This window comes from Bos indicus x Bos taurus, chromosome 6 (genome assembly GCF_003369695.1).
Source record: "Bos indicus x Bos taurus breed Angus x Brahman F1 hybrid chromosome 6, Bos_hybrid_MaternalHap_v2.0, whole genome shotgun sequence".
In the NCBI taxonomy this organism is placed as follows: Eukaryota; Metazoa; Chordata; class Mammalia; order Artiodactyla; family Bovidae; genus Bos; species Bos indicus x Bos taurus.
In genome coordinates, this window is record NC_040081.1 from 60,030,604 (window position 1) to 60,046,174 (window position 15,571).

The following is a 15,571-nucleotide window of genomic DNA, read 5'->3' on the forward strand; positions in this document are numbered from 1 at the left end:
CCAACTATCTCATCCCCTGTCATTCCCTTCTCCTGCCTTCAATCTTTCCCAGCAACAGTGTCTTTTCCAATGAGTCGGCTCTTCGCATCAGGTGGTCAAAGTATTGGAGCTTCAACATCAGCCCTTCCAATGAAGATTCAGGACTGATTTCCTTTAGGATTGACTAATTTGATCTCTTTGCAGTTCAAGGGACTTGCAAGACTCTTCTCCAACACCACAGTTCAAAGTATCAATTCTTCGGCATTCAGCCTTCTTTATAGTCCAATTCTCACATCCAAACATGACCACTGAAAAAACCACAGCCTTGACTAGACGGATATTTGTTGGCAAAGTGATGTCTCTGCTTTTTAATATGCTGTCCAGGTTGGTCATAGTTTTTCTTCCAAGAAGCATACATCTTTTAAGTTCATGGCTGCAGTTACCATCTTCAGTGATTTTGGAGCCCCCCAAAATAAAGTCTGTCACTGTTTCCATTGTTTCCCCATCTATTTGCCATGAAGTGATGGGACCGGATGCCATGATCTTAATTTTCTGAATGTTGAGTTTTAAGCCATCTTTTTCACTCTCCTCTTTCACCTTCAACAAGAGGCTCTTTAGTTCTGCTTCACTTTCTGCCATAAGGGTGGTGTCATCTGCATATCTGAGGTTACTGATACTTCTTCTGGCAATCTTGACTCCAGCTGTGCTTCATCCAGCCTTGCATTTCTCATGATGTACTCTGCATATAAGTTAAATAAGCAGGATGACAATATACAGCTTTGATGTACTCCTTTCCCAATTTTGAACCAGTCCGTTCTAACTGTTCCATTCCATGTCCGGTTCTAACTGTTGCTTCTTGACCTGCATACAGGTTTCGCAGGAGGCAGGTAAGGTGGTCTGAAAGGTCAGTTTTCATTCCAATCCCAAAGAAGGGCAGTGCCAAAGAATGCTTAAACTACCACACAATTACATTCATTTCATAGGCTAGCAAAGTAATGCTCAAAATTCCCCAAGCCAGGCTTCAACAGTATGTGAACCAAGAACTCCCAGATGTTCAAGCTAGATTTAGAAAAGGCAGAGGAATCAGAGATCAAATTGCCAACATCCACTGGATGATAGAAAAAGCAAGAGAATTAATTCTGCTTCTTGACTACGCTAAAGCTTTTATATGGATTACAACATCTAGTTTTAGACATACTTAATTCTAACATCTCCACGAAGATCTGTCTAGAGAAGTAACCCTCTTTAATACAATCAGGGAACATCTATTGAACAACTCATGCCATTGGGCTGGACCCTAAGACAAATTCTAACAAAACAGATATGAATGAGCCATGGCCACTGCCTTCTAGGAGCTCAGTGAAGCCAAAACAACCTCATACAGCAGTGCCGAGGCTGTCGTGCTCACCGCACACTTCTCTGCTTCCTTCTTGTACCCAAGCATACTTATACCTGTTTTTTGGTGACTCAAGGCCATTACTCCAAATGTCACCTACTACAATTAGAGGCACTAAACATTTTACCTGCATCCCTGCTATTCAACATGCTCTGTGAGCACTTAAGATCTGTTCTGGGTTCCCACTTCCCCAACCAGCCCCAGTGCTGAGCTATCACCTTGCTAATACTGGAAGGTGTGGCTCTATCAGCTTCTTTTTCTCCTTGATCCTTCTTTCCACCTCCCAGCTCCCTTCTAACCCATTAAATCTAACCCCTTGTCTACTACAAAGCCAAGTGAGAAATGTGTCTAAATTAGAGTAAATAGGCTTGGAGAAAGCACCTGGATATTCTTAATAAGTGAAATGAAAGTGGTTCAGTATAGAGACGATGGAGCCTCTATTTGTGACTTCTCAACAGGCTCTGCCCTTGTTTCAGCTTCTCATCATTGATGTAGTCCAGCCCCCTACACCCCTCCACTAGGGTGGTTTTCTACAAGGAGCAGTAATCACAACTAATTCTATCTAATTACATGGTTTTATTATTGTCTGATTCATGCAATGCAATTTCAGCTCCTTGAGGCTATAAATGGAGTAGATAGATCTAACGGCGTATCTTTGGCATCTTGTACAGTATTTGGTATACACTACACGCTGTTAATAAGTATATTCATCTTCTAACATTTATGACTTCTTGCTACTTCAGGCTTCCCTGGTGGCTCAGTGGTAAAGAATCTATCAGCCAAGCAGGAGACACAGGTTAGATCTCTAGGACAGGAAGATCCCCTGGAGAAGGAACTGGCAACCCACTCTAGTATTCTTGCTGGGGAAACCCCATGGACAGAGAAGCCTGGCAGACTTCGGTCCATGGGGTCTCAAAAGAGTCAGAATTTAGTGACTAAACAACAACTACTACTACTCCAGGCACCATTCACTTTATCTCATATGATCTTATGGCTGGCCTCTAAGGAAGGGCACTATGCCGTAAGGTGTCTTGTGTAGGGCACAGAAACAACTTTCAGGTCAACAAGAGGTTTGAATGCAGTAAGAAAATAAAGAACCCCTACTTTCCCCTATATAAACCTCATTCTTTACAAAACAGAGACATTCTTTACTTATTCAAGGGAATCTGATAAATATCTGCTTTCCTGTTTAATCCAAATAAGTAAATTTAAGTCGCAGGTGGATTCTCTTCTGTCTGGGCTTCCCTGGTGGCTCAGACAGTAACAAATCCGCCTGCAAAGGAGGAGACCTGGGTTCGACCCCTGGGTTGCAAAGATCCCCTGGAGGAGGGTATGGCAACCCACTCCAGTATTCTTGCCTAGAGAATCCCCATGGACAGAGGTGCCTGATGGGCTACAGTCCATGGGGTCGCAAAGAGTCAGACATAACTGAGTGACTAAGCACACACAGTAAATTTAAGTTACTCCAAGATTTTAATTTTGGGGTCTTTATTTTTTATGAATTTTTACACCTTCTTCTGGACAAATTAGGAAAATTATCAGCAGTAATAAGGTCTATGCAAAGTCATGAAATATTAACAATGTTTAGGCTAATTTTGCTTCACATAGATGTTGTTGTTTTCTCTCTTCTATAAAATTCAGTGCTACAGAGTTAACAGTATACAGAAAATTTACTACATTTAGACTTTAATTCCAAATTATTTTTTACATCTGAAAGTCAACAATGTTGAAAACAAATTCAAAAATTCCAGCTTCACAGTAGCAAATTAGGCAGAACTTCAGAATGGTGCTTATTTTATGTGAAATGTATAATTTACTGTAATAATGAAATGATAACATTAATGGGACTCACTGCTGCTGCTGCTGCTAAGTCGCTTCCGTCGTGTCCGACTCTGTGCGACCCCATACACGGCAGCCCACCAGGCTCTCCATCCCTGGGATTCTCCAGGCAAGAACACTGGAGTGGGTCGCCATTTCCTTCTCCAATGCATGAAAGCGAAAAGTGAAAGTGAAGTCGCTCAGTCGTGTCCGACTCCTAGCGACCCCATGGACTGCAGCCTACCAGGCCCTTCGGTCCATGGGATTTTTCAGGCAAGAGTACTGGAGTGGGGTGCCATTGCCTTCTCCGATGGGACTCACTAGGTATGAGAATTAACCAAGATGCTAATTCTTCATCTGACACCAGGTGGCAGACATTTTAACATTAAAATTAGCTATTTCAATAGGTATTTCTCTAAATCCTTTGATTCAGAGACTGCATATCTTTGAGGACCACTTTACTTACTACAGGAATTCCCAAAGCATCCCCATATTAAAGAGTGGTCCTAAAACCACTTACCAGTTGTGGTCACAAAGCCTTTGGCCACTAACATATGTATTGAACCTACCAGGTGAGGGTCATTCTGCTAGGCAGTGGGTCATAGAGAGACACAGGCAGGGCATCACATGCTTTCAAGTCTAAGTGTGGGGATTAATATTAATCAGATATTCATCAAAGAATTAAAGAATTGCACATTTTATTTGTGCTACAAAGGAGAACCTCTGTAAGTTTTCTTTACACACCTCACAGATGAAACATGCCAGAAGACTTACAACAGGAAAATATCCCAAGTATCTCAAAACGCAAAGCACCGTGCTAGATGCTGAAAGGCAGTGGCTCTTCACATGCCAGCAGGAGGGTGTCTTGTATTCTTACTAAGTACTCATTGGGAAAAGACCCAAATTATAATGAAGTCAGTGCACCTTTAATGAAATTTGTGCTTTATTTGTCTCAAGAGCATCTAAATACACTTGAAAACGAGTCCCACACATATAAATATATACTCGGTACACATGGAAACGGAGCCTCTGAAATATCTTCTTGTTCTCAGAGGTCTGAGGCCCACAGACTAGGAATTACTACAGTCTGTGACAGACAGAAAGATGACTGCCAGGAAGACACTGGAGACACTGTTCCTGACCTCAAGGAATCTTCTTGCCAGTGGAGATTTAACAAATCTCAAGGCTAAGGTTTCACATAAGGTGGAGAGCGAAACAAACCCAGGCCCAGCAGGGTGTGGCCAAGGATACGAGGCTTCACAGGAGGAGCTTTGATAAAACGATTCAGCCGTTCTCATGCGAAGGTGACAGATGTCCTTGTGCGTGCTCATAACCAAGTGCTGATACATGTGAAGGCGCAAGAGACGGGACTCAGAAATAGCCTGTGGTTGCCCTGTTTTCTCTGTTTGGGAGATTTTGCCCACCAATATTCCGTGACAACAGCCAACAGTGTATGCTCCAACCCAAAGTGGCAATTAGTCCAATGCTTCATCCCAAATCGGGCAGCTCTGAGGCTGGGCTAAGCCTTACCCGCTAGGGAAGGACATTCTGCTTCTTGTCAGCACATCCACCATCTCGGTGCTGGGACAAAACCCAGCTGATTTGGTAACAGTTACTTTTCAAGCTAATTGTGAGTCTATCCACCTGTGAGGTTACTTAGCAGTGGACAGTCTGGAAAGGAAGCTTGAATACAAACTGCTACACAGAAACACTGCTTTGTCAGTGGTAAGAGTCTACTACAGAAGAAGAAATGGAGAAAACATTCAAACATCTTTATATTTAAATAGATTTTTTTAAAAAGTACCACTAAATATGGGGAAAAAGCATGGAAAATGACTTAATGCGTATCAATCCAACTGTCCATCACAGTTGAAGGGTTTTTTGGTGAGGCAGTTGACTCATAAAAGCTTTCTCTGGTTCCTCTCCCCAGCCTCAGCTCTATAATTCCTTGACTGTATGAGTCATCATGAAAATTATGAAGATGACACAAATACAAACAAGCAACTAAAAGCTCATTTTATCCAAGATTCTCTTAAACATAACACATTAGAAGAAAAATGTTCTAATTCAAGATAATAATGGGGGACAAGGAAAACTGTTTATTAAAGTCAATGCATTCCTGACTAAAAGGGTACTTGAAGCTTATCCTTTAGAAAAATTCAGAGACACACCTGAAAAGAAAAGACAAAAAGAGCCAGCAGACGCCCCTCTTTCCTCTACTCTATGACCTTGGCAAGCTGTTTCCACGGAGACTGTTTTCTCATCTGTACAAGGAGTTCAGATAACTAGATGAGTGAGCTCCACGGTTTTCTAACACTCTCTGATTTTAAATTTGGAAAGGAAAGGCTAGATATTTTATTCTGCTTAACATTTCCCCAAAAGTTGCACATCAGAATCTATATGCCTAGAGATTTCTAGAAATTAATACTGTTACAGAGTTTCTAGCCAATTAATAGTCAAGATTTGGTGTCCAACATACAATAAACAATCTTTGGACATGCGGTAGGCAGATTTCTAGGATGGTTCCAAGATTCCTGCCTCCTGAAATACATGCTTTGGACAGTTCCCTCCCCTGAGAATGGGCAAGACTGAGAAATACGACAGGTTATCACTTCTGTGATTAGGATACATTGTAAGGTGAAGGATTCTGCAGATTTAATTAAGATCCTTCATCAGTCAACTTTGTTGCTCAGTCATGTCTGACACTTTGCAACTCCATGAACTGCAGCACGTCAGGCTCCTCTGTCCTCCACCATCTCCTGTAGTTTGCTCAAATTCATGACCATGGTGTCAGTGATGCTATCTAACCATCTCATCCTCTGCTGCCCCCTTCTCTTTTTGCCTTCAATCTTTCCCTGCATCAGGGTTTTTTTCCAATGAGTCGGCTCTTCTCCGTATCAGGTGGCCAAAGTATTGGAGCTTTAGCATCAGTCCTTCCAATGAATATTCAGGGTTGATTTCCTTTAGGACTCACTGGTTTGATCTCCTTGCTGTCCAAGGGACTCTCAAGAGCCCTCTCCAGCACCCCTATTTGAAAGCATCAATTCTTCAGTGCTCAGCCTTCTTTTTGGTCCAACTCTCATATTTGTATATGACTAATGGAAAAGCCATGGCTCATGGCTCTGACAATGTGGACCTTTGTCAGCAAAGTGACGTCTCTGCTTTCTATTATGCTGTTCTAGGTTTGTCATAGCTTTCCTTCTAAGGAGAAAGAGTCTTTTAATTTCGTGGCTACAGTCACTATCCACAATGATTTTGGAGCCCAAGAAAATAAAATCTGTCACTGCTTCCATTTTCCCCGCTTCTATTTGCCATGAAGTGATGGGACTAGATGACATGATCTTAGTTTTCTTCATGTTGAGTTTCAAGACAGCTTTTTCACTCTTTGAAAGGGAGATTATCTGGGATGGGTCTTACCTAACCAGGTGAGCCCTTAAAGAAGACAAGCAGCAGCAGACCAGCCTTGAAAAAGCAAGCTGCCATGTATAAAAGGAGGGGACCACATGGCAAGGACCTAAGTACAGTCTCCAGAGCTGAGAGTGGTCCTGGCCAAGAGCTGGCAAGAAAACAAAGATGTTGGTCATACAACTACAAGGGAATGAACTCTGTCAGCAATCAGTGAGCTTAGAAAAGGACCCCGAGCCTCAGACAAGACTGCACCCCTGGTTGACACCTTGGCTTCAGCCTGTGAGGCTCTTAGCAGAAGACCCAGCTAACCCACACTCATAATCCAGACCCACAGGACCTACAGATGCTCGTGAGCATCTGTTAGTCAGCAACAGAAAACTAACATAGGACACTCAGACTTTGAGGAGGGCTTCCCTGTTAGCTCAGTTGGTAAAGAATCCGCCTGCAATGCAGGAGATCCCAGTGCAATTCCTGGGTCTGGAAGATCTGCTGGAGAAGGGATAGGCTACCCACTCCAGTACTCTTGGGCTTCCCTTGTGGCTCGGCTGGTAAAGAATCCACCTGCAATGCGGGAAACCTGGGTTTGATCCCTGGGTTGGGAGGATCCCCTGGAGAAGGGAAAGGCTACCCACTCCAGTATTCTGGCCTGGAGAATTCCATGGATTACTGTCCGTGGGGTTGCAAAGAGTCAGACACAAATGACCAACTTTCACTAGACTTTGGGAACAAAACCAGGGGCTGTTTCTCCATGTTACCACCAAGTGGACCTTTTCCAGGGTTTTCCAGTTCACATTTGCCTGGAAAGCACTGTCTGCTTCCTCACGACTTTTTTCTTCTGAATCCATTTTGGATTCATTGAGTCTTGTATAACCTTGGCCTGAAAGAGCAGTAGCCACTCCACTGTGGACATGAGATAAAAGGAAGAAGGTCCGCATGTGGCCCACAAAGGGATACAGCAGAGCCAGTGAGTGTCCAGTCAAGTATGACCGTTCAGTTCAAAGACACGTGACACTGCAGAGGGGAAGGTTTGGTATAGTTTCAAAATCTGTAGAAATTATAGTCCTAAAGTTAGATCCCTTCTCCACTTTGTGCAATCTAGTAGACAGTATTTACAGTCTCATAGCTTGATAGCTGCATATGGGCACAGAATAAAACTTTAAATTGTGCCGCTTTGGGATAAGGACCAAAAAGGCAGCAAGAAGTATCCAAAATTTACTATTTCTTAAACTCAGACTTTTTCTCAAGTCTATTCCAGCTCCCAGTCTTTTTTCTCGACTAGGAGAAATCTCAGGTTCCTGAAGTGGGATGGGAGAACCACCTGTGTCAGACTCATTTCAGGATACCTGCCAACATGGAGACTCCTGGGCCCCAAAGAGCCAAGAACTGGAATCTCTATTGGGAAGGACCCCGGGAACATATATTTCAACATGCTGAATCTTGCACAGTCATTCTGCAAGCCAGCAATCTAACTTGGATCTAATGGATGGTTAATTCCATCCATTTATAGATGAGGAACACAAGCGCAAGCAACTTGTTTACAGAGACGTGGTTAGCAAGGAGGCGAGCTAAAATTAAAATCGAGAATGTAAAATCTACTAACACAGACCAGGAAGCTGGAAATGAATCAATGTCCCTGTGTTTTCCACATTAATATTCTCCCCAATTAGTAGAGATAATTAAGCATTGAAGATAAAATGACTCTGTAGTGACAGAAATATGTAAACACATTAGGGGAAAAATTTCATTTCACCAAGATCTGTGATTAGTTAGCATGGTATGGCTGGTGCAAAATTTGACAGTACACTGAGTTATCATTGGAATGGTTTGGGAGGAAGGTTCTTCATTGAACCTTACCTTCCAACCACCCATTAGCTCCAAACAATGTGTCTCCATTCTGGTTTTAGGCGTGGCATCTGCTCCCTGCAGACAACGAGTCTACCATGATGATGTGCGCAAGCTGTCCCTGCTCTCTCCAGGTGTGGTCCCTGTGGTGCTTCCACTGCAGCAGTCATGTTCGGGCTTGGGACTACCCTTCCTTAGGTGCACAGCATGCAGAAAAGTAGAGCCTTAAGACAACCCCCAAGCTCACTCAATCGCCAACTAACCACAAGCTATTGTTGTGGATTTGTACGTATTCCTTCATTAGGACAGCACTTCAATATTACCTTAAAATCCTAACCCCCAGTTCCTTAGAATGTGACTGGATATAGAGATGGAGCCTTCAAAGAAGTAATTAAGGTTATATGAGGGTGTCGGGGTGAGCCCTAACCCAACAGGACTGGTGTCCTTATGAGAAGGAGGATACCAGGGGTGCATGGACAGCGGAAAGACTGTATGAGAAGGAAGCAAGAGGGTGGTTATTTACAGCAAAGGAGACAGACCTCAGAGGAGACCAACTCTCCCGCCATCTTGACCTGGGACTCTCAGCCCGCAGAACTGTAAGAAAATTCATTTCTGTTGTTTAAGCCAAAAAGAGAATGAAACTCACACTTCTGTAAATCTTCAGGAACTAATAAACATTTTGCAAATACTCTCTTCCTATTCTAGGAGGTAGGTAAATGTTATTTGTCTCCGTAATAAACAGAGCAGCTACAGCTGACTTAGTACCATGTCACTAAGTCAGAGTCCAAATCCAGAATCCTGTATACTGTTGATGTTGTGATCCCTGAATCATGAGATCTCTTGTAAGAAAAGGGGGAAAAAGGCATTCTTATTTTGCAACACCGCTGGTGAATTCACTGGTTAATGAAATGATCCAAAGAAAACCCTGGCTCGACAAGCATCTGGTTAATATGCTGAGGGTGGACTAGTCCACAGATTCATAACTTGGTCTTGATCCTTGGAGGCAAAAGAAGGCAACAATGCAGAACGACCAGTGTAAGGGATCACTGGGTGAGGCTGGAAAACTGATGGCTTGTCAGTCTCCATAAATCACACACACAGGAGGGCTTTCCCAGCCGTGCTAGGACAGTGATCAAGCAGGAAACCCACAGCGGGGCCGACCACCTGGGAAGCCTGCCCATCTCAAGATGGTCAGAGTTGGACCATCAAGAAGACTGAGTTCCCAAGAATTGATGCTTTTGAACTGTGGTGTTGGAGAAGACTCTTGAGAGTCCCTTGGATGGCAAGGAGATCAAATCAGTCAATCCTAAAGGAAATCAATCCTGAATATTCATTGGAAGGACTGATGCTGAAGCTCCAATACTCTGGCCACCAGATGAGTAGAGCCGACTCTTTAGAAAAGACCCTGATGCTGGGAAAGACTAAAGCAGGACGAGAAAGGGACCACAGAGGATGAGATGGTTGGATGGCATCACTGACTCAATGGACATGAGTTTGAGCAAGCTCCAGGAGATGGTGAAGGACAGGGATGCCTGGCATGCTGCAGTCCGTGGGGTCGCAAAGAGTAAGACATGACTGAGCAACAAACAACAACAAAAATAAAAGTTCAGGGAATTCCCTGGTGGTACAGAGGTTAGGACTTGGTGCTTTCACTGCCAAGGGCCTAGGTTCGATCCCTGGTTGGGGACCTAAGATCCCATATGCTGTGTGGTGTGGCCAAAAAGTAAAAAAAGTAAAACTTCACGTCACTGAGCCTAGAATCAGGTATCTTTGGGTGAGTTCAGAGCTGTCTTTTCTTTTCAGGGATCTTAAAGGCCTACTTTAAGATGACAGAATGGAGGGCAAAATAGACTAGGTAGAATTAAGCATAGAATTAAGGGTTTTGGAAGAGGGTATATGGTCACTGGTCAAATGAACTGTTCCACCAAGGAAGTCGAGGACTGAGCAACAGGTAGGGGTCAAGGAGGTAGTGTTTCCTGACATCCCTACTCAAGGGCATCTCGTTCTGTTCTAACACTGCAGGATATATGTCCATATGGGTCACTGCAGAGTGAGTGATGGGTTCTATACTGTCCAGTCTCCTGGAGCCTGAAGAGATGAAATGACAGCTGCTGCTGCTACTGCTGCTGCTAAGTCGCTTCAGTCGTGTCTGACTCTGTGCGACCCCATAGACGGCAGCTCACCACGCTCCCCCATCCCTGGCATTCTCTAGGAAATGACAGCTAACAAGTAGCAAAGAGGCAGAGAAAATCTGCCCAGAGGAAGCTGGGAATTGAGTGTTGCTGCTTCTTCGTCCTTTTTTTTTGGTAGAAGGAATAGTTTCTAGTAGACATGTTAATATACTGCAGCATTCATATTATGGGGAATATAAGAAATTAATAATAAAATGCATTTTAATAGATTTTTTTAACAGACACTACCATCGTGATGAATACCATATTTAATATTCTTGCTGAGACTCACACACAAGGAAACAGATTCGGGAACCCACTGTTTGTCACAGCTTTGTTTATAACAGCAAACTTTCTTGGCAGCGGTATCTGTCAAAAATTCTTTATCTGAATAACTCCTCTAGGAAAATACTTGCACATATTCATGAGATGCGTAAGAGTATTCATAGAAGACTAGTTTGTTATGAGGAAAACAAGAACAAACCTAAGGCCTGGCAATAAGGAACAATAAAATAAATGTAATGCACCTAAATTTGAGACTATTATGCAGCAGAATGAGGAGGTCTTTGTACTGAACGTGGAGTCTTGAACTAGACTTCCTGTATTCTAATCCCAGCTCCACAGATGCCTCTTACAAGGTTTACGATCATGAACAAGGCCGTAACAAGCAGTGGTCCATGGATCGCTGTTTCCCTGTTTAAGAGACTGGCTACATGACCTTAGGAAAATTCTGTAACCTCTCTAGGACTCAATCTCCTCATACTGTAAAATGCAAATAATAATAGTGGTCTTCTTATAGGGTTCGTGGGAGGTTTATAAGTAAAGTGCTTAGAACACTGGCTGACATAGAGTAAGGGCCACTTAAGTGTTAGTTTTCAGTAGCACTAGTCCCCAGTACATGTTGTGTGTTGAAGGGGAATGCAGGGGAGAAAAACACTTATAGATTGTCTCATTTATACAAAATAAAACCAATAAGCCACAACACAGCTCTCCTCTGTCCCCCTGCTCTCCTTCCACCCCAACACACACACACACACACACACACACACACACACACACACACACACACACAGCTCCCCTCCAGGGAAGAGAGATGGGGGAATAGGAATGGGTGTGAGGAAATTCTGACTTACAAGTCTAGCCTTCAGAACTGTCTGAATCTTTTGGAACCTGAATCATCTACACTGGCTTTCTCCAAGTTCTTACCTCCTACTCACTCCTAATGCTACATCAAACTGCATTCTGCTCATATCACATCTCCAAAATTACTCTCCTCTAGTCATTAATAACCTCTTACTGGTAAAAGGAAAATGCATTTTTCAATTCTCATTTTATTCCACTTCTTTATGTCTTTCAACACTCTTTTAAAAGAGTGGCTTCCAGGAAACCACAGCTTTCTGTCCTGCTCTGCTCCCATATCCCCAGTCTTCTCGACTTTCTCCCGCCCTCCACAGTGGCCTTGGGCCTTGAAGGCTGATGCATGGGCCCTTTCTCTGTACTCTTGAGTCAACTTGCAGGCAGCCTCCTCAGTACCCAGGGCTCCTGTTATGATATCTAGGGACATTTCTCTCACACTTACGCCCCCACTCCAGATCCTTCCTGAGCTGCCCACTGGGCATCGCCGTTTGGATATTTTGAACGAGTTATCGTGTTGAGGCCCAATCCTCCAGCTTCCATCCTTTCCTATCTCATCCCTCCCATTATGGAAGCCACATACTCAGGGCTCCTCCGGACAAATCCCCCTTCTTCACAGTGGATTACTCTACCCGCTTTTCAGCCACCTCCTTCCTGCCCTCCAAATCTCAATTGCTACCTTCTTCAGGCTAAAACAGTCTCTCACCTGGGACTGTGATTGCCTCCTAACTGGATTCTAGATTTTACCCTTCCTCTCAGAGGTTCTTAACCAGGCAGGGTCCATGGACTCCAGAAATATTACATTTTTATTTTCATTCATCTCAGACTGAAATTTAGCATTTCAGTGAGTCACGAACATTAGCAACAAACCATGCTAGTATTAATATTCGCAGAATGCTGATATTAAATAGTATTGGGAGAACACCAATATTCCAAATACTGCTGTGATTTTGCCAACAAAAGAAATCAGGTATTTTTGTATAACACGACAAATGTTAGATATATTGTTTACTGTCATTATTACTTTGAAACCGGTAGCTATTAGACTCCCCACTAAATCTGACTATGTAATGCATTAAGCAGCACATACACCATGACATCACATGTGTATTTAACTTTTTGACAATTATATTTCAGTACAGTTGGTCTCTTTTGTAACCCTTTGTGTTTTATGTTATAACATAAAGCATTAGAGTTTTCCTTGAGCATCACCAAACAGCCTAAGCCATCAATAGCACAATAAAAGTCAAGAACTCCTGATAGCTAATTTTCACACCATGGTCAAAATTATTCTCTCAAAACACAAAGCTTATATCGCCTTCACGGTGTCAACGTCACCATCACCTGGGCTCCCACTCTCTTGCTAATAAAAACTACTCAGTCATCTGGCCCCTCCCTACCTCTCTGACCTCACCTGGCATCGACCCCTTGCTGCCTAGGCTGCGGCCACACTAGCTGCCGTCAGGCAATTCAGGTTTGCCATCCTCCACCCGCCCCAGGCGGAGAAGGCAATGGCACCCCACTCCAGTACTCTTGCCTGGAAAATCCCATGGACGGAGGAGCCTGGTAGGCTGCAGCCCATGGGGTCGCTAGAGTCAGACACGACTGAGCGACTTCCCTTTCACTTTTCACTTTCATGCACTGGAGAAGGAAATGGCAACCCACTCCGGTGTTCTTGCCTGGAGAATCCCAGGGACGGCGGAGCCTGGTGGGCTGCCATCTTTGGGGTCGCACAGAGTTGGACACGACTGAAGTGACTTAGCAGCAGTAGCAGCAGCACCCGCCCCAGGGACTTTGCTTCTCTGCCCACTCATCCCTATCTACTGCCTCCACCTGTTGACACAGCTAACCCTTTCCAATCTTCAGACCTTCCTTAAACATCTCCTCAGTAAGGCCGTCCCAGGACCCCAAGGCCACCCTTTCCCTTGGCTCTGCATTCAGGGCTACCAGAAGTTTCTCCCCATGGCACTTTTCACAGTTAGTATAATCTACTCTTCTCTGTGAAGAGATCAGTTTCACAAGACGGGAACCATGAGTGCTTTGGCTCTAGTTTACTGAAGATCATTGCTAGAAAATCAATTAATATTCATCAAATGAATGAGTGGCAGAAAAAAAACAACCTAAATAAACAATGATGAAAGTATTTAAATAGGTGATGGCATTACACAACCCAAGTTAGTAGGCAGCCTTTAAAAATAATGTAGTAGAAGTATATTTGCTGACATGAAAATTTATCAATATATCTAATATTTAAGGTAATAATAATTGTAAGGGGCAAGCTACCAAGCAATTGCTCAGCAATTTCATCTTTATTAAGAAGGGATAAAACAGATACATAAACATATGAAAAGATAGTGCCACAGGACAAAGTCTGAAAGGACAGTCATGAAATACATAATAGTCCTTACGTCTGGGTAGCAGAGTTGGAAAAGATTTTAAATTGTACATTTATGTCTACTTTGTTGTCTCCCTATCTAGCCTTGTCTTCAACGAACACTTATGCAGCTAATAAATTTTTAAAATTTCAAACTATCTGCTTAATTATTTTTTTAAAATAATTAAACAACCCACAGGTAGTAAGCTATGTTTAATTAACTAGGATCCATATCAGCAAGATTTATCTTAGGAGATAAGCAAAACTTTTCAAGAGGGTACATAAAGGACTACAGAATCTAAATATACACCTGACAGTCAGCACAGTGTCCATGGTTAAGATAACTAATATCAGGACAGGTCTTTTCAGGTTAGTATTGATTTCATTATCTTGTAAAATCCACTTTAGTTATAGTAAATTTCATGTTCAACATATTTACTACTCTACAAACCACAATAAAAAAAAAGATAAAAATCATGGCAATTTCTGTTACTATGAAAGGCAGATTTCTTACCAGATATACTGAAATTACAGTAATATTTTTTTTCATCCTGCTACAATTTAACCCCATTATATCTCTAAGTATTAAAACAATAAAAAGATACGATTAATTAATTTGAGATAGAGTGAAGCTGGGTAAAATGATGAACATTAATAATTTCTGGCAAGTTGAGCAAAGTAGCATTTATAGATACATGTCAAACTGAGAGATGGATCATGGGTAATGATGATCTCAGATCCATTTGATATTTCATTATGGCAAAAAGTTACTTGGCCCTGCACTAGTGGGTCTGGCTGGAATGAACTTGCTGATTCATATTATCTTGAGTACAGACTTTTTCTACTTGGATAATTTAATAGGCTGTCCCAGAGAAGAAATTAGTGACACATGAAGGAGAAAAAAGAAGTTTTCTAAAAGACTCTAGTTCTGTTTGAAAGACTTCAGGCTCCATAGATCACAATTTCCAAGCCTCACCACTCAGACCATAGGAAAGCTAAGAACTTTATTTTGAGACCACTCTTAAAGCTACTCCATCAATTCAAAATCGCTCATTTCCTTTTTTTATGATTCCCTCACTGCCAGCCCAACAAAATAATAAGGTAAAAAATAGAGTTTCAAAACAATCCAGAAGCAAGCTTTAACCAAAAACATACCGTAGGCAATAAGAGATTACTTACAACCTCTTGCTGGGACAATGCAATCCACTCTCAGCTGATCTGTAACCAGCATCCTTCAGGTTTTTGAGCTACATTTCTCAGCAGCTTCCTACCCTTCTCATGCCTCCAAATCAGCTCATTTCAAGTAAGGCAAACAGTTTTGTGTATAAATAAGGATTTAGTTAATTAGCTCAAGCAGAATCCATTTTGTAGGGAAGAATGACATCACCTCTCCCATGCACCTGGCCTGGACATCACACTGCTGAAGCCCCACATGAAATGGCATCAATG

The 15,571-nt window shown here is 42.6% G+C and overlaps 1 protein-coding gene across 17 annotated transcripts in view; it reads right to left on the reverse strand.

Moving 5' to 3' along the window:
* APBB2 (amyloid beta precursor protein binding family B member 2) overlaps positions 1-15,571 on the reverse strand; it is a 384,146-nt gene that overhangs the window by 150,403 nt on the left and 218,172 nt on the right. The gene's annotated exons all lie outside the window — the stretch shown is intronic.